Source organism: Cervus elaphus, chromosome 20, assembly GCF_910594005.1.
Source record: "Cervus elaphus chromosome 20, mCerEla1.1, whole genome shotgun sequence".
Taxonomy (NCBI): Eukaryota; Metazoa; Chordata; class Mammalia; order Artiodactyla; family Cervidae; genus Cervus; species Cervus elaphus.
In genome coordinates, this window is record NC_057834.1 from 56,996,346 (window position 1) to 57,019,832 (window position 23,487).

A 23,487-nucleotide genomic window follows, 5' to 3' on the forward strand; every position below is an offset into this window, starting at 1 on the left:
ACTAGCGTGAGGCCTCCGTGCTGGTGGTCAGTATGCAGTCACCATGCTCCTCCAGGTGGGGGTCTTAGTTTCTGCAGAAAAGCTAGAAAATAGGTGTGCCTGCATGCTAAGTCGCTTCAGTCAGGTCTGAATCTGTGTGACTCTATGGACTGCAGTCTACCAGGTTCCTCTGTCCATGGGATTTCCAGGCAAGAATATTGGAGTGGTTTGTCATGCCCTCCTCCAGGGGATCTTCCTGACTGAGGGACTGAACCTGTCTCCTGCATCTCCTGCATTGGCAGGTGGGTTCTGTACCACCAGCGCCACCAGCAGATTATTATATATATTCCTTGAGGAGGAACTAGGAGTCCTATGACTCTATTCCAATCGTTAACTACTTGAGTCTGCTCTTTGGAACTTGGGAAAGGTCAAGCAAGAAACCGGGGACAGAAATGGAGGGCCTTGCACCCAGGAAGGCCCCACAGGGTCCTGCTCAGTTTCAGTCCTTCCTTTTCTTTGATATGCCTCAATCCTGAGGAGAATAGGGGTTGGACAAGAAAGAGAACAAAGTTTTGGATTTTTTGTTGTTCAGTTGCTCATTTGTGTCTGACTCTTTGCAACCCCATGGACTGCAGCACACCAGTCTTCCTGTCCTTCACCAACACCCAGAGCTTGCTCAAACTCATGTCCATTGAGTCGGTGATGCCATCCAACCATCTTCTCTTCTGTCATCCCCTTCTCTTCCTGCCTTCCATCTTTCCCAGCATCAGGGTCTTTTTCAGTCAGTCAGTTCTTCGCATCAGGTGGCCAAAGTATTGGAGTTTCAGCTTCAGCATCAGTCCTTCCAACAAATATTCAGGGTTGATTTCCTTTAGGACTGACTGGTTTGATCTCCTTTCAGTCCAAGGGACTCTAGAGAGTCTTCTCCAACACCACAGTTCAAAAGTATTGATTCTTCAGCATTCAGCCTTCTTGATGGTCCAACTCTCACATTCATACATGACTACTGGAAAAACCATAGCTTTGACTATATGGACCATTGTCAGCAATATAATGTCTCTGCTTTTTAATATGCTGTTTAGGTTTGTCATAGCTTTTCTTCCAAGGAGCAAGCGTTTTTTAATTTCATGGCTGCAGTCACCATCTGCAGTGATTTTGGAGCCCAGAAAAATAAAGTCTGTGACTGTTTCCACTGTTTCCCCATCTATTTGCCATGAAGTGATGGGACCAGATGCCATGATTTTAGTTTTTTGAATGCTGAGTTTTAAGCCAGCTTTTTCACTCTCCTCTTTCACCTTCATCAAGAAGCTCTTTAGTGCCTCTTTGCTTCCGGCCATAAGGGTGGTGTCATCTGCATATCTGAGGTTATTGATATTTCTCCCAGCAATCTTGATTCCAGCTTGTGCTTCTTCCAGCCCAGCGTTTCTCATGATGTACTCTGCATAGAAGTTAAATAAGCAGGGAGACAATATACAGCCTTGACAAACTCCTTTCCCAATTTTGAACGAGTCTATTGTTCCATGTCCGGTTCCAACTGTTTCCTCTTGACCTCGTACAGGCTTCTCAGGAGGCAGGTCAGGTGGTCTGGTATTCCCATCTCTTTAAGAATTTTCCACACAGTTGGAACCACAGTTGTGGTCCACACAGTCAAAGGCTTTAGCATAGTCGATGAAGCCAATGTTTTTCTGATATTCTCTTGCTTTTTCTATGATCCAACAGATGTTGCCAATTTGATCTCAAGGAATAACAAATGAAAAATAAATGAAGTGAAACACGACCATGGAAGATGACTTCCGGATACCCTGCCCACTCAGGGATGGCGTTCAAAGACAGGGTTTTGTGTCTTCTCTCTGGCTGGACCTTGGAAGTAAAAGTCCAAAGGTAAAAGTAGAGTGTGCTCAGTCATTAAGTCATGTCCAAATCTTTGTGACCCCATGGGCTGGAGCCTTCCAGACTCCTCTGTCCATGAATTTCCCAGGCAAGAATACTGGAGTAGTTTGCCATTTCCTTCTTCAGGGGATCTTCCTGACCCAGGGATTGAACCCACGTCTCCTGCATTGGCAGGCAAGCCACCAGGGAAATCCCAAAAGTAGAAGTAGCAGTAATTATTCGAACAACCCTGGGGTCAGATGCAGTGAGGTCTGGCCTCCTTACTACTAGTTTTGAAGGTCTAAAATTGTATTAACGTAGATAGCAAGTTTTCCTGGTTCACTACCCCATTTCCTAGTTCTCAGCTACTTCAGAATGGTGGATCCATCTTCACACCTACCCTCCTGGAGCCCACCCCCACGCCTACCACCCCAATGTCCAGATGGGGGGTTCCCTTTGCATAGACCTAGGGTCTGCCTTCTGAGTTCTGGTCCGAGAATCTTCTTTGTCTTCATGACAGATTCTCTCACTACTTTCACCCTACTGGGGGAGATCCTCTCTCTTCCCACCCACCCAAACCATTGTAGCCTCAACCCACAATCATGTTTGAATACGACATTAAATGTAATAACCAAGCAAGAGAATCACACATACAGTACAAGGGGACATAATTTCTACAAATCCTGATTTTACATGTGAAATCTATAGCTCTCTGAAGCTATGGTGAAGAGGGTGATCATCGCTGTCATTCACACTTGGACTCCAAATACACCACAGTTGAGCCATATGGCCTTAAGGAGTTTGATTATTTTCTCTGAGCCTCAGTGTGCTAATCTGCAAAATGGGAATAACAAAGATATTTACCTCATAGAATTACATAGAAAGAAGTTTGCAACCAGTACTCTGGTGCACAGTGAATTCCCAATATTAGTTATCAATATGCTATCCTCACTTCCCACAGTAAAATAGTTATTTTCAACATTTAAGAAAATTGTTTCTGTCAGGGTGAGTATGGTGCTTGTCCCATAGTAGGGACTTGAGAAATGCCTTTTGAAGGAGTGAGGTAAGCATTTGGTTTGGGAAGACCTCCTTTCAGGCTCCTGACTGATGACAGTCACCATAAGGAGAGCTGTGATATTCTGATCTATAATAAGAAATACACATTTGGTCTTTGTTCCATTTCCTGGCACAAAGCTAAAAACTCTTGGAATTTCCTGTGACGAGAGCAATAAAGGTGTCTTTTGCTATGTCAGAGAGGTGATTTTTGGAAAACACTCGAGGAAAGGAGGCTGATTGCCTGGGAAGTCAACCATGCTTGTGCTTACAGGGTTGGAACCTTTAGTCCCTTTGCCCCCCTCACCTGGGGAAAGGGGAAGAGAGGGGCTGGAGAGTGAGTTCAATCACCAATAGGCAGTGATTTAATCAAGCCTGCTTACATAATGAAGCTTCCATAAAAATTCCAAAGGACAGGGTTTGGAGGGTGGCCGCCTCAGAGGGCACGGAAGTGCTGAGCCTTTCCACACACCTCAAGCTGCATTTCTCTTCCATCTGGTTGGTTGAGTTATATCATTTGACAATAAACCAATTATCTAGTAAATAAAATACTTCTCTGAGTTCTGTGAACCAGTCTAGCAAATTAACTCAACCCAAGGAGGGGGTCATTGGGACCTCCAATCTATAGCAGTGTGGTCAGAAGAACAGGTGACAACCCGGATTTATGATTGGCATCTGAAGTGAGGTCTCTGGGGCAGTCTCGAGGGACTGAGCCCTGGTCATGTGGGATCCCATCTCAGGTAAATAGGGTCAACATTGAGTTAAACTGTGGGACACCCAGTTGGTGTCTGAGAATTGCTTGGAGGCATGGGAAAACCGCCAACGTGTCGGAATTGGTGTCAGAATCATAAGGACACAGTCCATTCCGATACATGATTGAGATGCAATACTTTATGGTCTGCCTCGATCCTCATACCCTGGGTGAGGTTCGCAGGTCCCTTCAGAGATGCTTTGCTGGAGTCCTCCACCTGCAGCCGCACAGGGCCCCTTCAGCAGAACCAAGAGCTAAGGGAAGGCCGAAAGAGCACAGGCTTATTGGAAGAGGATGGTGTCACAGGCAAATGCCCAAGGCAGAGGAAAAACAAAGAAAAGCTCTAATCTTATCTGTGCTTATCTAATCTTATCTAATGCTTATCTGTGGTCAGACATGCATGAGCCCTGCTCCTCTCCTAACTCTAAAAAAAAAAAAAAGAAAAGGAAAAGGAAGCAATGAGGCAACAGATGGCCTTAGTTTTGGAGACAAAAAAAGAAGATTTTGTAAATACTGGAGGTTGTCTCTCAGGAAAGGGGAGAAGTAACAGAGGCAGGGCAGGGTCCTCCAGCTCCACTCCAGGATGGCAGTTTCCTTTATCTCTTTCTTCCCTCTGGGACTAGGGGAGTGATGGAGATAATTTGCCATTTAATGTGGGCAGATGGCTTAACTAAGCTAAATCAAAAGGCAGCTACAGTGGCTGTGAGTGTGTGAATGACTCCAGGCGGGACCTGCCAGATGTGTATTCTCACCTTCAGTCTCCTGGCTCGACCCAAGGCACTGCAGTGCAGGTGCCGGGCGTGACTGGCTTGTGAATTCAGGGTCCTCCTGCAGCCTCTGCCAGAGCGTCCTGGGTGGGTCCTGGGCTCTCATTTGAGAAAAGCCTCTGCCTCTGTGGGCAGAGCCCAGGTCAAGAGACAGCGGCCGCTACAGAAGCTGGTGCTGCTGGGCCCTCCTGAGGCTTCTCCCGAGGTTTCTGGGTGCTCAGTCACCCAGGGATTGAAGCCAAGTCCCTGCCCTCAGGGAGTTTATAGTCCGGAGGGGATACCAAACTCCAGGGCCTTCACAGGCAAGGCTGAGAGATTCGAGTCCTCCTAAATCTGACAGATGAACACACGGAGGCCTAGACACCGGAGGAAACTGGCTCACCGCGAAGAGCAGAAGAGGGATGAGAAGCGGCTCCCAGCGCCTGTGCTGTGAGCATGCGCGGGTTGACAAGGCTGCACGAGTGCGCATGTGCGCATGTGCGTGCGTGGCTGTATTGGGCGATATGACAACAAGGGTTGGAGGATACAGAAAGCACAGATTTTCTAATTCCTGCTCCCGCCCTGCTTTCTGTCTTCCTCAATTTATGGGTTCCTGATGAAGGCCAAATCCTTTCCTTCCTCTAGTTATGTCTGAAGGGGGTGGGGCGGACCCCCACCACCCGCAACAGGCAGTGAGCTTCTAGGTCCCACCTGCTCCAAGCCCGGAGCTTTACAGCCTTCAGGGGGTGGCTGCACATCATTTCCTTGGTGAATTCTACTTCCACGGCTCATTAACTTATGCTGTCTGCAGTTGGCAAGTCTGGGGGAGAAACAATTCCTCCATCCACTCAATCCCCCACCCCCATCCTCAAGACACCTCAAAATGATTGTTCTGGTCCAGAACTGGAGGAGTGACGTTTCCCAAACCTTAAGGCAATGTGTTTTGGCTCATCATCTTGATTACTTTGCCAACTAGGAGCCCCCTTATCACCCCTACAGGAAGCCCAAGTCTGCCACCTCTGAATCCCGTGCCCCTGGGAGGATCTGAGTGATATGGGAAAGTATGCTTAGGGTCCTGTCCTCAGGACTGCAGCTGACTGCTTCAAGGAGGGCTCCAGGAGAGGCTGAACTGGGGAAAGATCACTGGGCAGCTCTGGGCAGGGTACAGGTGACAGTTACTCGGGAGTTCCCCTGGGGGTAGTCAGGCAGTGAAACAGGGGAGGGTGGATCAGTGAACCTAAATATGATGCGGCAGTACAGTGAGGGATGCTGAGGATGACAGCCAGCAACAATGCTATCTAGTGGGTAGAATTGCTCCATAAAACATAGGATGGCCAATTAAATTTGAGTTTTGGATAAACAATGACTAATTTCCTACTATAAGTATATCCCGAATAGTCAATGGGTCATACTTATACTAAAACATTACTTGTGATTTGAATCTCAAAGTTAACTGTAAAAATAAAAACCATCCTGTGTTTTATTCACTACATTGGGCAGCCCTAATGGTGGGGGAGACAATGAAGAGATGGTGGGACAGAGGACCAGAGGATGATAGACAGTAGAATAGGGGGTGGTGGGCAGTAAGCAGGGCATGATGGGAATGATGGGGCAGTAGACCAGAAATACCGTAGAGTGCCCAGAACCCCAGATCCTCAAGACTGACAAACACGGAACTGCCGGGGGAAAGTGGCAAAAGTGAGCTGATAACAAGTGGTTCCCCCAATGAGCTCTTAAAACTTGGCAGAGAGCTAGAACACCCTCTCCTCCCACCCTAGGGCAGCCACCAAACACAAGCACTCAGGCTGTTTCTGTTAGAGGATTTATGGTATTGGCTTTGCAAGCATACTGGCCTGCATGTGAATCTGAGCTGTGTCCCCCACTAGCAGTGCACCTGGGCATGTAATTAACCACTCTGGGCCTCCATTTCTGAGAAATGGGGGTAAAAAGAGAACCAACCTTTTGTCATTGTCTAGTGCGTTAATGTTTATAAAGCTGTTAGATCATAGCACTCACTAAATGATAGCTTAAAATACCTAAAGCCCTCTAATCGCCACAGGAAAGGGATAATAAAAAATAATAAATGTAGGGAAGTTACACGGTACCAGATCTTTCAAAGCTCTCACTCACAGCCATTATCCCTCTTATAGAAATAATGGAAACCATCATTTCCACAGTCCCTTTTCTTACCAGAGAGCAGCACTCACTAAATAACCTCTCCTCCTTCCGTCCCTTCCTTCCCCAAGGCTGCTTTCTATAGCATTAGTCCGGAACATGAGCTGTAGATTAGAGTTTTTTCACCCCCTGGAGCCAAGCAGGCCGTGTGTATCTTAGGGAGACCATAAGGTGGGAGGCTCTTCATTTATTCAACAAACTTGTATTAAGCCACTCCTGTGTATACTGAGGATAGACTAGTGAATCAAACAGACCCTGTCTTTGCCCTCACAGAACTTACCGTCTAGTTGAAGGTCTCATCTCCTGCCTCTCTCAACAGCTACTGCCACCTTCACTTGAATAGTTTTAAAACTGGGATGGCAAATTGATTAAATGACCATGACAGTTCTGAAGAGTCAGAATTGGCTTTAGGGTATTTAGCAATGCTCCAGTTCAAATGAGGAAGGTTTTGTAATTGATTAGTGATGTCTGCCATGGGTGCAGGAGGGAGAAATGGTACCACATGTGCCATTGATATTCACATCAAACATTTTCTTGTGTTCTAAATCCCAGCAGAAGAACTCACAGCTTGAATCTCAATGCTCTCTTTAGGATAGTGAATTCAAGTATCCAGGGAGAAGTGAGAAGCTTGAGTCCCCTGCTCAGCAGAAGGTAACTCTTCAGAACTGGCAGATCTAAGTCCCAAAGGAGAAAAGAAATGGACATGACACAGAGAAGTAAGACTGCACTCCTGGTTCCCTGGCAGACATGGCTGACAGACAGGAACAGAGTTGACCAGACAATGAGAGAAGTTTGACAGTGAGAACAGTCCAGTGATTAGTGATAACCTAGCAGATTGACAGAGTGATGCCATCATGGACCCTGTCCCTACCCCATCAAGCTTCTCTAACTGTAAATGCTTTCTTTTAAAAATTTATTTATTTTTGGCTGCACTACGTCTCCGTTGCTGTGTGCAGGGCTTCTCTAGTTGCAGTGAGCAGGGGCTTCTCTTCGTTGTGGTGTGCGGGCTTCCCACTGCAGTGGCTTCTCTTGTTGTGGAGCACAGGGCTTTAGGCCCTCAGGCTTCAGTTGTTATAGCACACAGGCTCAGTGGTTGTGGCAGATGGACTCATTTGCTCCACAGCATGTGGAATCTTCCCGAACCAAGGATCCAACCTGTGTCCTCTGCATTGGCAGGCAGATTCCCATCCACTGTGCCACCAGGGAAACCCTGAAAATGCCTTCTTTGATAATGAATGTTCTGTTGATGTTGGGAGTGACAGCTAAGATGGCAGCAGGTGGCCCTGGGTCTGCTTAGCCTGGAAGGCAGCCCTAGGAGGTAAGGACAGAAACAGGAAGCCCTCCTGATACCTGAGATAAATGCCTTGGGCCTTGCCATCAAAACTCAGGAGGTCCTAATTACACATGCTCATGTATGTTTTTAAAACTCATACAGATGGGTAGATAGTCTTATAGCTTGATGTAACTTAGAGATCATCTACTCCAGGATTTCTAAACCTTGACACTATTGACATTTTAGCCAAATAATTTTTTTGCCGTGAGGGGCTGTTCTGTGAGTTGTACAATGTTTGGCAGCATCCTTAGAAGCCAGTAACACCGCATATTTCACATTGTTACAACCAAAAATATCTCCAGGTGCTGCCAAATGACTCCAGAGGAGCAAAGTCATCCCTCGTGGAAAACCACAGACTCAAAATCATCTCAATTTACGAATAAAGAATTCGAGGTCTAGAGAGGTGACCTTCCCAAGGAAACTTTGATTTATTCTTTGATGAGTCTCTCTGGAGAATTCTTTATACTTCTCACACAAAGAAAGGGTATTGTAAATTTGCACATAGTGTGATCCTATAATTATTGTTGTAGGATATGTCATGTCCAACTCTTTGAGACTCCGTGGACTTTAGCTTGCCAGGCTCCTCTGTCCATGGGATTTCCCAGGCAACAATACTGGAGTGGGTTGCCATTTCTTTCTCCAAGGGATCTTCCCCACCCAGGGGTCAAACTCTCCTCCCCTGGTTGGCAGGCGGATTCTTTACCACTGAGCCACCTGGGAAGCCCATAACTCTAATACAACCGTATCAAATTTTTTAGGGTGAACCTACATTTGGGCTTCCCTTGTGGCTCAGCTGGTAAAGAATGCCTGCAATGCAGGAGACCTGGGTTCAATCCCTGGGTTGGGAAGATCCCCTGGAGAAAGGAAAGGCTACCCACTCTAGTATTCTGGCCTGGAGAATTCCATGAGTCCATGGGGTTGAAAGAGTTGGACACGACTGAGTGACTTTCACTTACATTTAATCAGAGGTGGGCCCTGCTCCTGTACCCTCTCCTAGGGGTCCTAGGGCTGCACTGTTCACAATATGACTTCCTACCCAGACCTTTTTGGAATCTGGTTTAGAACAAAATGTACCAGGCTTTAGAAGTGGAAACACTGGCACTCTCAGCTCCCATGGCAGTGCTGCTGGCTTGAATGTCAGTCTGTAGGTCTTGGTATTGAAGGACAGTGAAGGACCTAGGTTTCATCAGAAAGGAAGAACCCCAAGGTTAGTAGTGGATGAGTTGTTTCAGGGGCAGATGAGGTGACTGAATAGGAAACGTGGCAGGCTGTCCGTTTCACCAATAAATCTTATTCTCTTAAAGAAAAGAACATGCCTCTGTTAATTTGTTGGAGCACAGAGTTGCCCACGGCTTTAAAAGTGGCACAGGGCATAGCATTACATTTCTATTATCTTCCTAATGCAGGCATCATGCCGCTATGCTATTTCACATTTCCAGCTAAAAAGCAAGCAATTTCAAAGGCATTCCGCTAGGCCTGAACACTTTTAATGATGTGTTCTTTCTTGACTTCACTTGTAATATCACCCCATCAAGTGAGTCTGGCCCCTGTGATTATTGAAATAGTTGAAGGAGATGGCTAAATTAAAATTTTGCCACTGTGTGGGGCGGTAGGTGGTGCTGAAAGCAGAAGCTTCAGAAGGAAAGGACAGTTTACAGGTCCTTAGCAATTCAGTTAAACTTGAGTCTCTTACTAATTAAAAATGTGTGAGCTGTCATGGTAAATACACATGACCAAGGTCTCAGCGCCACTGAGAGCTTATTGGGGGAACTGCCTATTATCAACTCACTGTTGCAGCTTTCCCCCTGCCTTTCCATGTTTGTCAATCTTGAGTTTGTTTTTGGCGCAGTGACATGATGCACCATTTCTGCATGAGATTGTAGGGCTGTTGTTTTCATGCTGTGTTGAATACAAAATCTTGCTCTCTCTGCCTGAAGATGATGCTGTTGGATTTAGATGCACTGAAGGACTAACTCATGCCAACTAACCTCCTAAGAGGTTGATGGTAACTCAGAATTGCCTTGAGAAATGTTGTTCCCAAACTGCTTGGAGTCAGGAGTTGTCTGGATGGTATTAAGCCAGAATGTGGGGGCAGGAGCTTGGTTTATACTTTTAATGGTTAACATACATGCCATGGGAGCCAGGTACCTACATCTCTGCTCTAGAAGAATTCCCACCAAGGAGTCCAGGTACCCATGGGGGTTGGTCAGGGCTCCCTCACCTTCTGACAGAGTTAGAAACACTGATGTTCACTGGCTCTTTTTAGCCTGGACACCATGAAAGCTACTCCATTTCTATCAACTCATTCTTTGCATAAACAGGTTATAAAGCATACATTCAGGTCCTAATGATCTCAGGTCCTCCCTATAACCCAATAGCTTCTAAAGCCTGGTGACTCCCTTAGAACTCTTAGGGCATCCAATAAGCTTTGAAACAACTGGTTTTGCTACTGCCTTTATTTCCCAGATGAATGGCTTTATCTGTGCATCCTGGGGGACCTCTCTACAACACCATTCACCCACACCTAGAGGGCATGTGTTTTGAGTTCATGGTTTTGAGTGATTTTAACCACCTTTCTCTCACCCCTCTGAGGTCTCCTTTTGTGACCCAGGAGCACATATTCCCAAGAGTAACATGTCATGGCCAGGATCACCATCAGTAGACATGGAGCAATAACACAGTTCAAACCCACAGTTTTAACTAGAATTGAACTAATCAATTTTCCAGTTAATTCCTCGTTGCCAGACTCTGCATGATAACCAGGGGTCCCTGTTCTTTCTGTACTCTTCATCTCATATATAAGACAGACACAGAGATAAGTAACTCTTAGAGAACGCAGACCCTAATAAAGGCTTAGGTGTAGAACTAACCAACAAAGCACTAGCGTGTTTGTCTCCCTCACTAAATTGAGAAGAAACTGTGTCTTTATTTCTCTGTTTCTTCAGCACCAAGCCCAGGATCAGGCACACATTGGTACACAGTAAATGTTTACAGAATGAATGAAGGAAACAGCTTAAGAAACACAGAACACTTCCTGTCTAGGGACCAAGCCAAGTCGGTGGAAGACACTTTCCATCATTAACTAGATGCCCTTTTTTGGCTTCCAGGCTCATTTTCTCTAGGAAACGTTTTATGCAGTTATAGAAGTGGAACTTTCCTTCTTTCTCTCCTTGCTCGGCTTCATAATGGTCTTTCACTCTGCCAAGTCAATTGTCATGGGAACTGTAGAGACTTAGACACCACTACCAATTCCAGGGCCATCCCTTGGAGATTTGGGAATGATCATTTTTATAATATGTGAAACCAGATAACATGAAGATGAAGGCATCTTAGGATAGGTTTACTAGATGCAAAGAATGGAAAAGCACTCATGCAAGCCAAAATAATGAAGGAAATTATTGTAAGGTTGAGGCTTCCCCAGTGGCTCTGTGGTAAAGAATCTGCCTGCCATGCAGGAGACCAGTTTCGTTCCCTGGGTTGGGAAGTTCCCTTAGAGAAGGAAATGGTAACCCACTCATTTTCTTGCCTGGAAAATCTCATAGACAGAGGAACTTGGTGGGCTACAGTCAGTGGGTTCACAAATGAGTCAGTCGTGACCGAGGGACTAAAACAAATAACAATATTATAAGGTTACAGTGCAGCTCATGGAAACAAACTATAGCCTAGATTCTTGCAAAGTGAATCTAGAAAATTTGAGCACTTAAGAGTTCAAGGTAGACACTCTCTTTGATTCTCTTTCTTGGAAGCCTCCATGATGTCTTGTCTATTTACATGTGGTGCCATTTTCCTCTCTTCAGCTTACTCAAGAAGCTTCTCTGCTTCCTGATAACTTCAGCCTGTGGTTTGTGGGTGAAGCCCTTGCAGTAATCTTTGAATTCTGATTGAGTTCTGGCTCTGTATTTTAAATTCTTGAGAGGGTGACTCTGATTGGTTATTGACCAGCAATGGGGTTCAGGGCAAGCTGCCCCAAATATGCCACTTTGACACATGGATTATATGGAGCTAAGTTATCTTAGGGGACTTCCCTGGTGGTCCAGTGGTTAAGACTTCACCTTTCAATGCAAAGACTGCAGGTCTGGTCCCTGGTCCCTTAGTCGCTCAGTTGTGTCCAGCTCTTTGAGACCCCATGGATGGTAGCCCACCGGGCTCCTCTGTCCATGGGGATTCTCCAGGCAAAAATAGTGGAGTGGGTTGCCATGCCCTCTTCCAGGGGAATCTTCCCAACCCAGGGATAGAACCCAAGTCTCCCAAATTGTGGGCAGATTCTTTACTGTCTGAGCCACCAGAGAAGGCCTGGTCCCTGTTTGGGGAACTAAGATCCCACATGCCTCATGGCCAAGAAAACCAAAACATAAAACAAAATTGATATGGTAACAAATTCAATAAAGACTTTAAAAATGGTCCACATTAAAAAAAAAATCTTGAAAACAAAATTACCTTAAGCAGCCAATGCAAGAACAATACTCTGACCTTCCTTTGCTCCCTGAAAGCAGAAATAAATCTCCCACATGAAAGGTACCGTCCCTGTGCCAGGAGACAGAAGGCATCCTTGTCACCAGAGATAGAGAATTTAGAGCTGAAAAGGATGTACAGGTATCTTCCACTTTTGGAAAGTTTGCTTTACGCCACTTCACTTATACAAAAAACCCTACATTTGCACCTGTTTTTGCTAACTGAAAGAAATATGAAGAGGTTTATAAAAATGTGTGAGAAGCAAAAATAGCATTCAACAATTGTTTTGCAGAGGGCTGTTTTAGAGACAGCGTGCACCCTGTGTGGCAGGAGTGGCCCCGCCAAGCTCCTCCCCACAAGAACTCAACATCTTAGCACCAAGCCCCCACAGCTTTGAACTGTGTCTGTGAGCACCTGTGCTGTATCTCCATTTATTTCGTGTATCCATTAGCAAGATGTTTCCTTAGGTAATGGTTTCTTTGCTTTATACCAGTTGAGCTTTTGAAAGATTTCACAGGAATGTTCTACCTTTGGATAGCAGGGGAGTCTATATGAGCAAACTTTGTTCCTTCTTCGCCAGTTTACTGCCCCAAACTCCAACTTCTTTGTCTCGTCAATTCCTCTCAAATGTATTGTTTCTTTGTCTAAAAGGTATAAAAGCTGCCTGCTTTGGTCACTTCTTTGAGTCTCATATTTCTATGAGCTCCTATACACACAAAATTGTAGTGGGTTTTTTTCTCCTGTTCATCTGTCTTGTGTCAGTTTAATTAGCATGCCAGTCAAAGAACCAAGAAGGGAAAAGGGGAAAAGTTTTACTCATAGTTCAGCATTGAGACAGGATCTGATTCTGGTCCTGTCAGCTGGCGGGGGGCGGGGTGTCACATGAAGCAAATAGGGCAGTTGAGCCTGTTCCTTCAGTAGGGTTTAGTTCAGATCAAGAAAGATTTCAGAGAATGGGGGTTGGTGGCGGGCAGGGGGTTTCTCAAAAAAAAAAAAATTACTATATTAAATCAGTTTTGAGGTCATTAGTATTAACAACGCTAGGGAAATTTGTGGCAGAAGAGGGGATGTGCCCAGGTCGTGGTGTTAATAATTTAAAGAAATGTAAGGTAATTGTGAGTGATTGTGTGGTTTGGTTCCAGGTCACTCTTAGCCTTTTACGTGTGTTCAGAGCCTCCTCCTCCACCACCAGCTGCCTGCCTGAGTCACTGTACAACTGTCAGCAAGAGGGAAGATTCCTGAAGCATGTGGCAGGGACAGTGTCCTCCCCCACCCCATAACCCACCCCCCTTCTGCCATATCCTAAACTAGAAACTACCCCACATGGTTGTCTGCCTTCTGGCAAAACTAAGCCTAAATATTTCCAGGAACAGCTAGCCCTCTTTTTGCTGCAATGTCTGCCTCTAAAGAAGGAGAAACCATCCTCTTGCTCCACACTCCCAGGGTTAAACCCAAGTAGCCCGAGGCAGGGCAAGTGCGGGTATTTGGGGTAGGAATGAGACAGTCCAAACAGATATGAGCTCAAAAGGGATTTGCTTCCTAATTTTAGCTTTTTGCTTGCTCTTTAAAGATAAGTTTTCTAGACTAGATTTTCCTGACCAACAGCCAGATTTCTGGATTCAAAACTCTCTCTAAAAAGTCCAGAAACCTAGGTTCCAGTGTTAGTTGTGTGACCAGGGGCATGTCCCTTCCCCACCCTAGACCTCCGATTCTTCACCTCCACGCCAGCTCTAGCAGGCAATTCCTCTCCACTTTGCAGCCTTGGAACCCTCTTCACATAATGTTTCTGCTTGTCTTCTTGTTTCTCTGGGAATTAATTTGCTTATGCTCACAGTTTGTGCTCAGCTCCTTCAACTATCAGCTTGACTCACTAAAGAAGTCTGGTAGCCACACTGTGGGATGACTCACAGGAATGTGTGGACTCGGGGCTATCAGGTTGTTGGGCTGCATCTCCCTCAGTCCACCCTGAGATATCAGTATATCCTCACCCAACTTCTCGGCTTTGGTTTGAACTTTTCAGGCAGAAGTGCCTGTCCTTCATTATAATTCCCTCTTAATTCCATAATGCTTGATCTCCCCAGTAGCTTGTCTTCTGGGGAGCTCACTGGCCATACCTGGGACTAGAGGGGAGGGCCTCTGTACATTCAGTTTATTATCAAAGGAATGAGGCTAATGTTTGGGCAGAGTATCCTAAGAGAAAGGGAGCAGGAGGATACTGTGGATGGCATGACTTCAAGAAGAGGTGAGGAAGGGGTGAGCCAGATATGGCCCCATCACTGGTGGGAAGGTGGTCTAATCGTGGTGTTTTCCAGGTGAGAGTGGTGGAGCATCAACAGCTCTGTCCTCTAGAAACTTCCAAGCATCCTGGAAAATGTTCACTCATTCATTCATTCAAGATTTCTTGAGCTCCTACCCTGATGTGTTTTGTGTAGGCAATATCGAAATAAACAGATCCCATCTCCTGCCATTTAGGCTGCCACTTGAAGAGAAGAAACACAGAAATAGATCATTAAAGTATCATGAAGCACATCTTTAGAATGGAAGGAGGGTGGACTGGGAAAACTAGAGATGCCTAACACTTGTGAGAGTGTGAAGCAACTGACTCTTTCATGCAACTGCTGGTAGAAATGCAAAATATTACAGCCATTTTGGAAGACAGTTTGGCAGTTTCTTAAAAGTTAAATATATGCTTACCTTACAACTCAGAAATCCCTTTCCTAGGTACATACCCCAGAAAAAGTGAAAACATATGTCCACGTAAAAATCTCTACATGAATGTTTATAGCAGTTTTATTCATAATTGTCTAGAACTGGAAACAACCCAAATGTTCTTCAACTGGCGAATGGATACATAAACTGTGGTACATCCATACCTTGGAATACTACCTAGCATTAATAAAGAAAGGGTTTCAGATACATGCAACAACATGGATGACTCTCAAAAGGGTTGTGCTGAATGAAAGAAGTCAGACTCCAGGGTCCATTCATGTGGCATTCTGGAAAAGGCAAACTAGGAGGGAAAAAACACCTGCCCAAACTGGTGTTTGTGAGAGGCTGGGGGTGGGCAGTGTAGCTGACTACAAAGGTGTATGAAAGAACATTTTAGGGCAATGGAACTGTTCTGTATCTTGATTGTGGTGGTGTTTACACAACTGTTTGTGTTTGCCAAAAATCATACAGCTAAAAAGGGTGTTTTTACTCCATGTAAATTATATACCAATAAAACCGACTAGAAAAAAAATATGATGTGGTTTAGATACTATGCGATAGAAAGGTCTACAGGGTATTTGCTTCCTCAGAAGGTGGCCCTGTCCTGGAGGTGAGGTAGATGGGAATTGTGGTAATGAGGGTTAAAAATAGTGACTGAATTTAGAGGGTCACATCCCACTAAAAGGGAGAACAAGATAGTGGCTAAGGGCATAGCCAAGCCTAAAATAGGCTGAAATGAAGTTTACCTTTTCAGGAAAGGAATAAGGACCCAGATTCTAAATGTTTTTATTTTTTAAGTTATTTACGTATTTATGTGGCTGCACTGAGTCTCGGTTGCAGCACACAGGATCTTCGATCCTCATTGCAACGTGTGGGACCTTCAGCTGCGGCATGCGAACTCTTAGTTGAGACACGTGGGATAGACTAGATTGGCCAAAAAGTTCATTCTGGTTTTTCCATAGAATGGTACGCAAGATCCAAATGAACTTTTTGGCCAAACCAATAGTTCCCTGACCACTGGTAGCATGGAGTCTTAGCCACTGGACAACCAGGGAAGTCTTCTAAATGTATGTAGGAGTGTGTTTCTGTGGGGTTGTGGGGAGAGTGGTAGTATCTGGAATGTACAGATTTAGGAAAGATGCACGTCTGTAAGCTGGAGAAGGAAATGGCAACCCACTCCAGTACTCTTGCCTGGAAAATCCCATGGATGGAGGAGCTTGGTAGGCTGCAGTCCCTGGGGTCTCGAAGAGCCGGACACAACTGAGCGACTTCAATTTCACTTTTCACTTTCATGCATCGGAGAAGGAAATGACAACCCACTCCAGTGTTCTTGCCTGGAGAATCCCGGGGATGGAGGAGCCTGGTGGGCTGCCAGGGGTTGCACAGAGTCGGACACTACTGAAGCGACTTAGCAGCAGCAGCAAGTCTATAAGCAGTGGGGGATGGGGGTGGGGATAAGGATCGGCCTTGGATCAGCTGAACCCATGTGTTGTGAGCACAGCACTGAGCCAGGAATGTCCTTATGTGCCTCAGAATTTACCAGTGCTTCAAAGAAAACCCCTGGACAACAACTGCAGTCTGAATAGCAAACAAGCAAACACATTCTTCCACATCAGAATGGAGCAAAGATGTTGGCCCTGAGGCAGGCTGAAGGGGTCCAAGAGCAGCCAGCCCCACTCCTCCCCAACACCGCCCCCCCTGAGTTGCCCCCTCAGCTCCCAGAAAGCTATCCTCTTTTCCCAGCAGAGTCCAGTCCACATGGCATCTGAACCGACTGCAGCCAAACACGTGATGAACGGCAACACTCCCCAAGGGCACTGCCTGCGGAGGCTTGCAGGCTGCTTGCTCAGTGGAAGCTTCAGAGGCCTCTGGGGCTGCTGCCGTTTGTTTTGCTGCAAGCCCCTTGGCGGATGCTGCTTGCTCAGCCTGCCTAGTGAGCCAAGGAGAGAAAGTGGGGTGCTCCGGGGAAGCTAAGCAGGTGATGGTGAGGGGACCTAAAAAGGAGCAGACGCCCTCATGACAACAGTGCATCAAGGCCTGGGGCCCTCGGGGGCTGAGGGGACCCGCGATGTCAGGTATCTCCTGGCAGTGAGGTCCTTTGAGGCTACAAGTGCCAAGGATTTCAGGGGAAGAACTGGGGCCCGTCACCAAGACTGAATTTTAGCAAAGGGGCCGATCAGGCCAAGAAATAGAAGCCACAGCTGTGGAAGTCATAGCTGAGAGCAGACTGGAGCTAGGTGGCTTGAGTTCAACCCCAGCCCTGCCCTTTATGGCTTCTGTACCCCTGATGTCCCTAGGCAAGTTGTTTAACATTTCTGAGTCTCCATTATTTTAAAAATTATTTATTTATTTATTTTATTTTTGGCTGTTCTGGGTCTGTGTTGCTGTGTGGACTTTTCTCCAGTTGCAGAGAGCGGGCGCTCCTCCTCGTTGTGGTCCACGGGCTTCTCATTGCAGTGGCTTCTCCTGTTGCAAAGCACAGGCTCTAGAGCACCGGCTCAGTGGTTTGGCACACACGCTTAGTTGCTCCGTGGTATGTGGGATCTTCCTGGGCTAGGGATTGAACCCTGTGTCTCCTGCATTGGCAGCTGGATTCTTAACCACTGGACCATGAGGGAAGCCCAAAGTAACTTCCTCAGCTTATTATTTCTCCCCCTATTCCAGAGGCTGGTAGGGGAATCAAGTGAATTGCACTTAACCATAAGAGTACTCACTCAACGGTGCTCCTTCTGTCTTCAGGCAGAGCTCAGGAGCCAGTCCCCACTCTGGCCCTAGCTAATACCCCTGTACCACAGCGTGGCATTGCTGTTTTTGGTAGGAGTGGGTCTAGGTCTGGGCAGGACCTAACCTGTCCTACCCACCTGCCAGGGCATCTCTCCTTGCTCTGAGTTATTTTTTGAGGCCTAGCACAGGCTAGAAGAAGAACTAAAGAGTCTCTTGATGAAAGTGAAAGAGGAGAGTGAAAAAGCTGGGTTAAAACTCAACATTCAGAAAACAAAGATCACGGCATCCAGTCCTATCACTTCACAGCAAATAGATGGGGAAAATGTGGAAACAGTGTCAGATTTCATTTTCTTGGTCTCCAAAATCAATGCAGATGGTGATGCAGCCACAAAATTAAAAGACACTTGATCTTGGAAGAAATGCTATGACAAACGAGAAAGTGTATTAAAAAACAGAGACATCACTTTGCCGAGAAAGTAAAAAATATGATTTTTCCGGTAGTCATTTATGGTTATGAGAGTTGGACTACAAAGAAGGCTGGGTGTCAAAGAATTGATGCTTTCAAACTGTGGTGCTAGAAAAGACTCGTGAGAGTCCCTTGGACAGCAAGGAGACCAAACCAGTCAATCCTAAAGGAAATCAACCCTGAATATTCATTGGAAGGATTGGTGCTGAAGCCTAAACTCCAATACTTTGGCCACCTGATGCAAAGAGTTGACTCATTGGAAAAGACGCTGATGCTAGGAAAGATTGAGGCAAAAGGAGAAGGGGACGACAGAGGATGAGATGGTCGGATGGCATCAGTGACTCAATGTCCATGAATTTGCACAAACTCAGGGAGATAGTGAAGGTCAGGGAATTCTGGTGTGCCGCAGGATTGCCAAGAGTTGGACATGACTTAGCGACTGAACAACAACAACAGCGATAGGCTCCTTGGTGCTCAATGGGAAAATGATGTCTCCTTGGACTCTCTCCCTAAGACTGTGAAAGTTAACATTTTGACATAAGCATATTGTAATCCAAAGGGCTTCAAGCATCCAGGAGAACGGTGTGGGGTGATCATGCCTAGTGCTGCCTGGGGAGAGGGGCCCGGATGAGCCTCTTGGGCAGCCCTGTCATATCCAGGGCTTTTTCTAAATACTGTCTTGTAGTAGTCTTTGTAGGAAATGAGCATATCTTTTGCTAGGTACTCACCAGAAATATCCACAGGTTACATCACTTCCAGACAGATCCTTACTTATATAACATTTATTTTGTGAGTAGTGGTGGTGGTGGTGGTTTAGTCACTAAGTTGTATACAACTCTTGTGACCTTGTAGACTGTAGCCCACGAGGTTCCTCTGTCCATGGGACCCTCCAGGCAAGTATACTGGAGTGGGTTGCCATTTCCTTCTCCAGGGTATCTTCCTGGCTCAGGGATCAAACCCAGGTCTCCTGCACTGCAGGTGGATTCTTTACTGACTGTAGTCATAATGGAAGCTGTTGTAAGTGGTATCATCTTTAAATAATTTTATTGCTATTGTTGGTTGCTGATATAAAAATAAAATAGATTTTTGTATATTGAAAAAAAATGTCCCTTGAATTTTTCCGGCAGCCTTTAGTCCTATTGGCTAGGGGCTGTCCTCTGGGTTGGATGCCTTTTTTTCTTTTCCCTGCTACTGGAGACCCATCAAACCTGGCCATATTCCTGTTTACTCATCGGCCACTTGCAAATCAGTTTTCCAAGGCTTCCAGATTAGGAAGAGCCTAAACACTACAAAGGAGAGATTTTTCTAGGGATTTTCAACGAGTGGGGGGCTGGCGGGGCAGGGAGGGGGAGGAAGGTGCGGGGTAGAAGAAATTCTAGTATAGCATCAATAAATTATATTTGGATATTGCAACTGTTTCTGTACTTAATTTTCTTTTTCTCTTCTACATTGTTTTTGTGTGTCGAATCCCTTTTAGAATTCCAGCTTGCCTCATTGTACTGAGTCAAATTCATTTGACCAGAAGAATGGGCGAGCTTCGTACTCAAAGGGGCTGCAAAGCCCAGAGGTAAAGAGATGCTTTAAAACCCCGAACTGCACCCCCTCACCAGTCAAAGTTTGGAAGAGTTTGGTTTTGTTTTAGGAAGAGAGACTGTTCCCTTACAGACCTTCTTTTTTTCCCCAAGAACAGCCCTCCCCACTGAAAGAGCTGCTTTTTCTTTTATATCTAAAATGAGATTTTGAACCTATCAATCCCCCACCTGAAATGTCCTCCTCTAACTAATCTCCTTTGTGTAGGGGCACTTTGAACCCCAGAAGCAACTGTGGGTTAGATGATGGCCTGGTTGGCATAGCCTGCATATTTCACGGCATCTGTCTGTCTGTCTGTCTGTCTCTCTGTGTTGCCTGAACATGCTCCTACTTACCCTTGGTAATCCTTTCTGGACCAAGGGTGCCAAAGTAAATATCATTCATTCTATCTCTAGCAGCAATCCTAGATGGACAAGAAAACGTCAGCCTTGGAAAATAAACAGCCCTAATATTAGCCCAGACATGTGGACGAGTTTCCCCAACAGGTGTGGGGAAAAAAAACCCCTTAAGTTCTCATGTATTTTTAAAGGATGATGCCTGCACCCAAAACCTCCCAGGGTGTCACTAAATGTATTTTGGCCCAAACAGCAGTTATTACCGTAACTCTGACCCAAGGAGTGAGCCAGCATCCAGCCCTTGGTTCCTGGGCCTCAGCGTAGGCAGCTGTCCCCAGACCTGGCTGAGCAGCTCACGTCTCCTGACCCCACATGTCCCCTCTGCCACCAGACAGGCAGCGATTCTCAAGTCACAGCACATGGCCACTGCCTCCGTCTTAGACAAATGTCCAAGTGACAGGCAGACAGGTCTCTGCCGGACCCCAGCCAGTACACTGTCACCAGTGTGCACTTACTGCATACGGCGGCAGCCACGCACAGTGAGTCACGAGGCCTGGGTTCTGTACCTGCTCTTGTTCACAGGGCTCTGTTCTCGGCACTGAGGCTCCACGAAAGCTCACAGTCCAGGGCTCGCAGGTCTGACGGTCCAGGTGAAGAGGCCAGACATCCTCATCGCAGTAAGAGCTGACAGTCCCCGACTGTGCAGAGCAGTGCTGGAGAAAAGCTCTGAGGAGGGGCAGTCCAGGGAGGACTGCGGGGGCAGGGCCAGTGAGGTGCAAGAAAGAAATGGGATCTGAGTGGCGTCCTGGTGCATGGACCTCAAGCAAGCAGGGGGAGGAAAGTGCCTCAAGCAGGATCAGGAGAGGCAGGGATGTTGAATTTGATAAAGACCGAGTGAGGCAGAAGCACAATATTGCTTCCTGGAAGCTAGGAGTTTATCCTGTGGCCATCAGGGCGCCAGAGTGACTTAAACACACAGGCCTCACAACGTAGGCTGCAAGAGTGAGGCGGTCCCTGCTGGCCTGAACTTGACATTCACATTTACAGAGGAGGCACCTGCAGAACACTGGTTGGCACCAGGGCAAGGTGGAAGGTGTCAGGGGAGAGGAGAGGCCAGGAAAGAATAAGAAACACCGAGCTTTCACTTAGGTCAGAAGGCAAAGAGCGCTCCCATGGGATAAGACAATCACCAGTATAAAGCAGTATTCAAAAAGCATCACATGATTGCTCTAACACCAGTCTGTTCTTTGAAGCAAACAGAAACACTATCTAAATTATTTGTTATATATTACATAATTATTATACTTTAATCATTTTAATTGTCCTTCCCACATGCTCAGTGGTAAAGAATCAGCCTGCCAATGCAGGGGATGCGGGTTCGATCCCTGGGTCGGGAAGATCCCCTGAAGAAGGAAATGGTAAGCCACTCCAGTATTCTTGCCTGGGAAATCCCATGGAAAGAGGAGCCTGGTGGACTACAGTCCGTGAAATTGCAAAAGACTCAACCATGACTGAGTGACTGAGCATGTACACACGCAGTAATTTTAATAGCATGAAGCCAAAACCTATGGCAATTTCTCATTTAAAAGATCTTCATACAAGTTAGAAAAGTTTTGTGCACATCTGGCTTTAATTTCTTTGCTGTCAAGTAAATGAATATCATGTGTATTTCTATCTTTGTAACAATGCCCCAAGTTCCTCTTTTTATTCCAGTTAATAGTTATTATTACTAACAATTAGATAGTAAAACATTTTTAAAGGAAGTCATTTACTCTCCCACGTCTTTCCCTTAGTGGTTTGAAATTAGTTCTTTCTCCTGTATTTCTACTAATAGTTTTTAAACAAAATCTAGCAAATACCATTAATTGAGAGTTTAGAAATCTCTATAGTTTTGTGAAAGTCCCTGAGCACTGTCCACCTCACACAACCTGAATGAGTGGGTTTGAAATTACTCTGAATTGTGAGGCACAGCAATCATAGCCAAAGTGGGTTTGACTGAGCTTGCTTTTTTTTTTTTTTTTTGTCCAGTGGGATTCTAATAGTTCCCTGACCAGCGATCAAATCCACAGCCATGGAATGGAAGTTGAGAGTCTTAACCTCTGAACCAACAAGAAGTCCCAGAAATCTCTATACTTTTAATCAAACATAAAGCAAACTTAGAAGACATATTTTGCCTTAATATTTATTTCTTAAAAATTTTACTGCTATCTATGCATCTTTCAATAATGCCTGACAAAAGGTTGCATTTTTTTTGTTGCCGTGTTGCATTTTGTGCATGATTTCAGTCAATTTTTTCATGGTAGAAAAAGCAAGGGTTTCCCTAAGGGCGTGTGGATTTTTGTGTTTTGCAATTACTGAGAAAGACCAAAAGATTCTTATATATGTTAATCATTATGTTTAAAGAAATTCTGTTAAGTACTGGAGTAAGTATTGTAATAACTTTGAGCATCAGTGAAATATTTAAGGAAGCTTGTGTTCATGGTCTAGATGGTTCATTTTTTAAATACCTTAGTAATTGGAAAACTTTCTTCTCTCATTAGTTAATATCTCAAGGCAAAAACTTAGGTCAATAACCCCATTACCAATAATAAATGTCAACCATATTTCAGGGATTTATTGTTTCATATCCAATTAGTTGTCCCTGTTTTTTGCCTTATAATATAACAAATAAAGAGCTTAACCAGGAGGAGAAAGGCCATTCCAGATATTTTCTTATTGTTTCTTACATTTGTTTTATTGATAGCATCTCTAAGCAGGTTTATTTGCAGGTCTCTTTTAAAGCATTTGCTCATTTTGTGAATAATATAGATACACAGTAAACACTCAGATGGTGGTCGAACTGAGAAAAATCTGACAGATGATACAATCATGAAATCATCATTTCCTCCTTAAAAAGCCTTAAGTACTTACAGATTCCAAAAGGTTGAGATTCATGATCTACGGACTCGTCAGTGGGGAACAATCTCATGCCTTCAATGGTTTGAAACAGGGAGGGAGAAAATTCTATCCCTGGGTTTAGGAAGATCACGTTTTTAATTCTCAGGGAACTTTTAGCCCAGAAGCATTTTCCTGGATGCCCTATTCTCCCTTGGGAAGAATAAAAGCAGTTCATGGAACTTAATTCTTTACATTTCCCTTGAGTGATATATACAAGGTGAACAATGGAGGAAGAGCTCAGCTGAGTTTGAGATGCACGCCCAGGCCAGTTGGGAGTTCTGCTGGGAGAATTCAGCCACAAGTTTTCTTCCCTGATAAATGTGGTGAGCTGATCTGAGCTGGCTGGGTTCTAAGCCCAGAGGAAGTGA

The 23,487-nt window shown here is 45.4% G+C and overlaps 1 long non-coding RNA gene across 1 annotated transcript in view; it reads left to right on the forward strand.

Annotated features, from left to right (window-relative positions):
• Nucleotides 1-22,497, forward strand: part of LOC122676524 — a 62,552-nt gene extending 40,055 nt beyond the window's left edge. Inside the window, exons 6-7 of the long non-coding RNA XR_006335597.1 lie at nucleotides 1,699-1,860; nucleotides 22,211-22,497. This is a non-coding gene — a long non-coding RNA (uncharacterized LOC122676524). The remainder of the gene's footprint in view (nucleotides 1-1,698; nucleotides 1,861-22,210) is intronic.
• The last annotated feature ends 990 nt before the right edge of the window (nucleotides 22,498-23,487 follow it).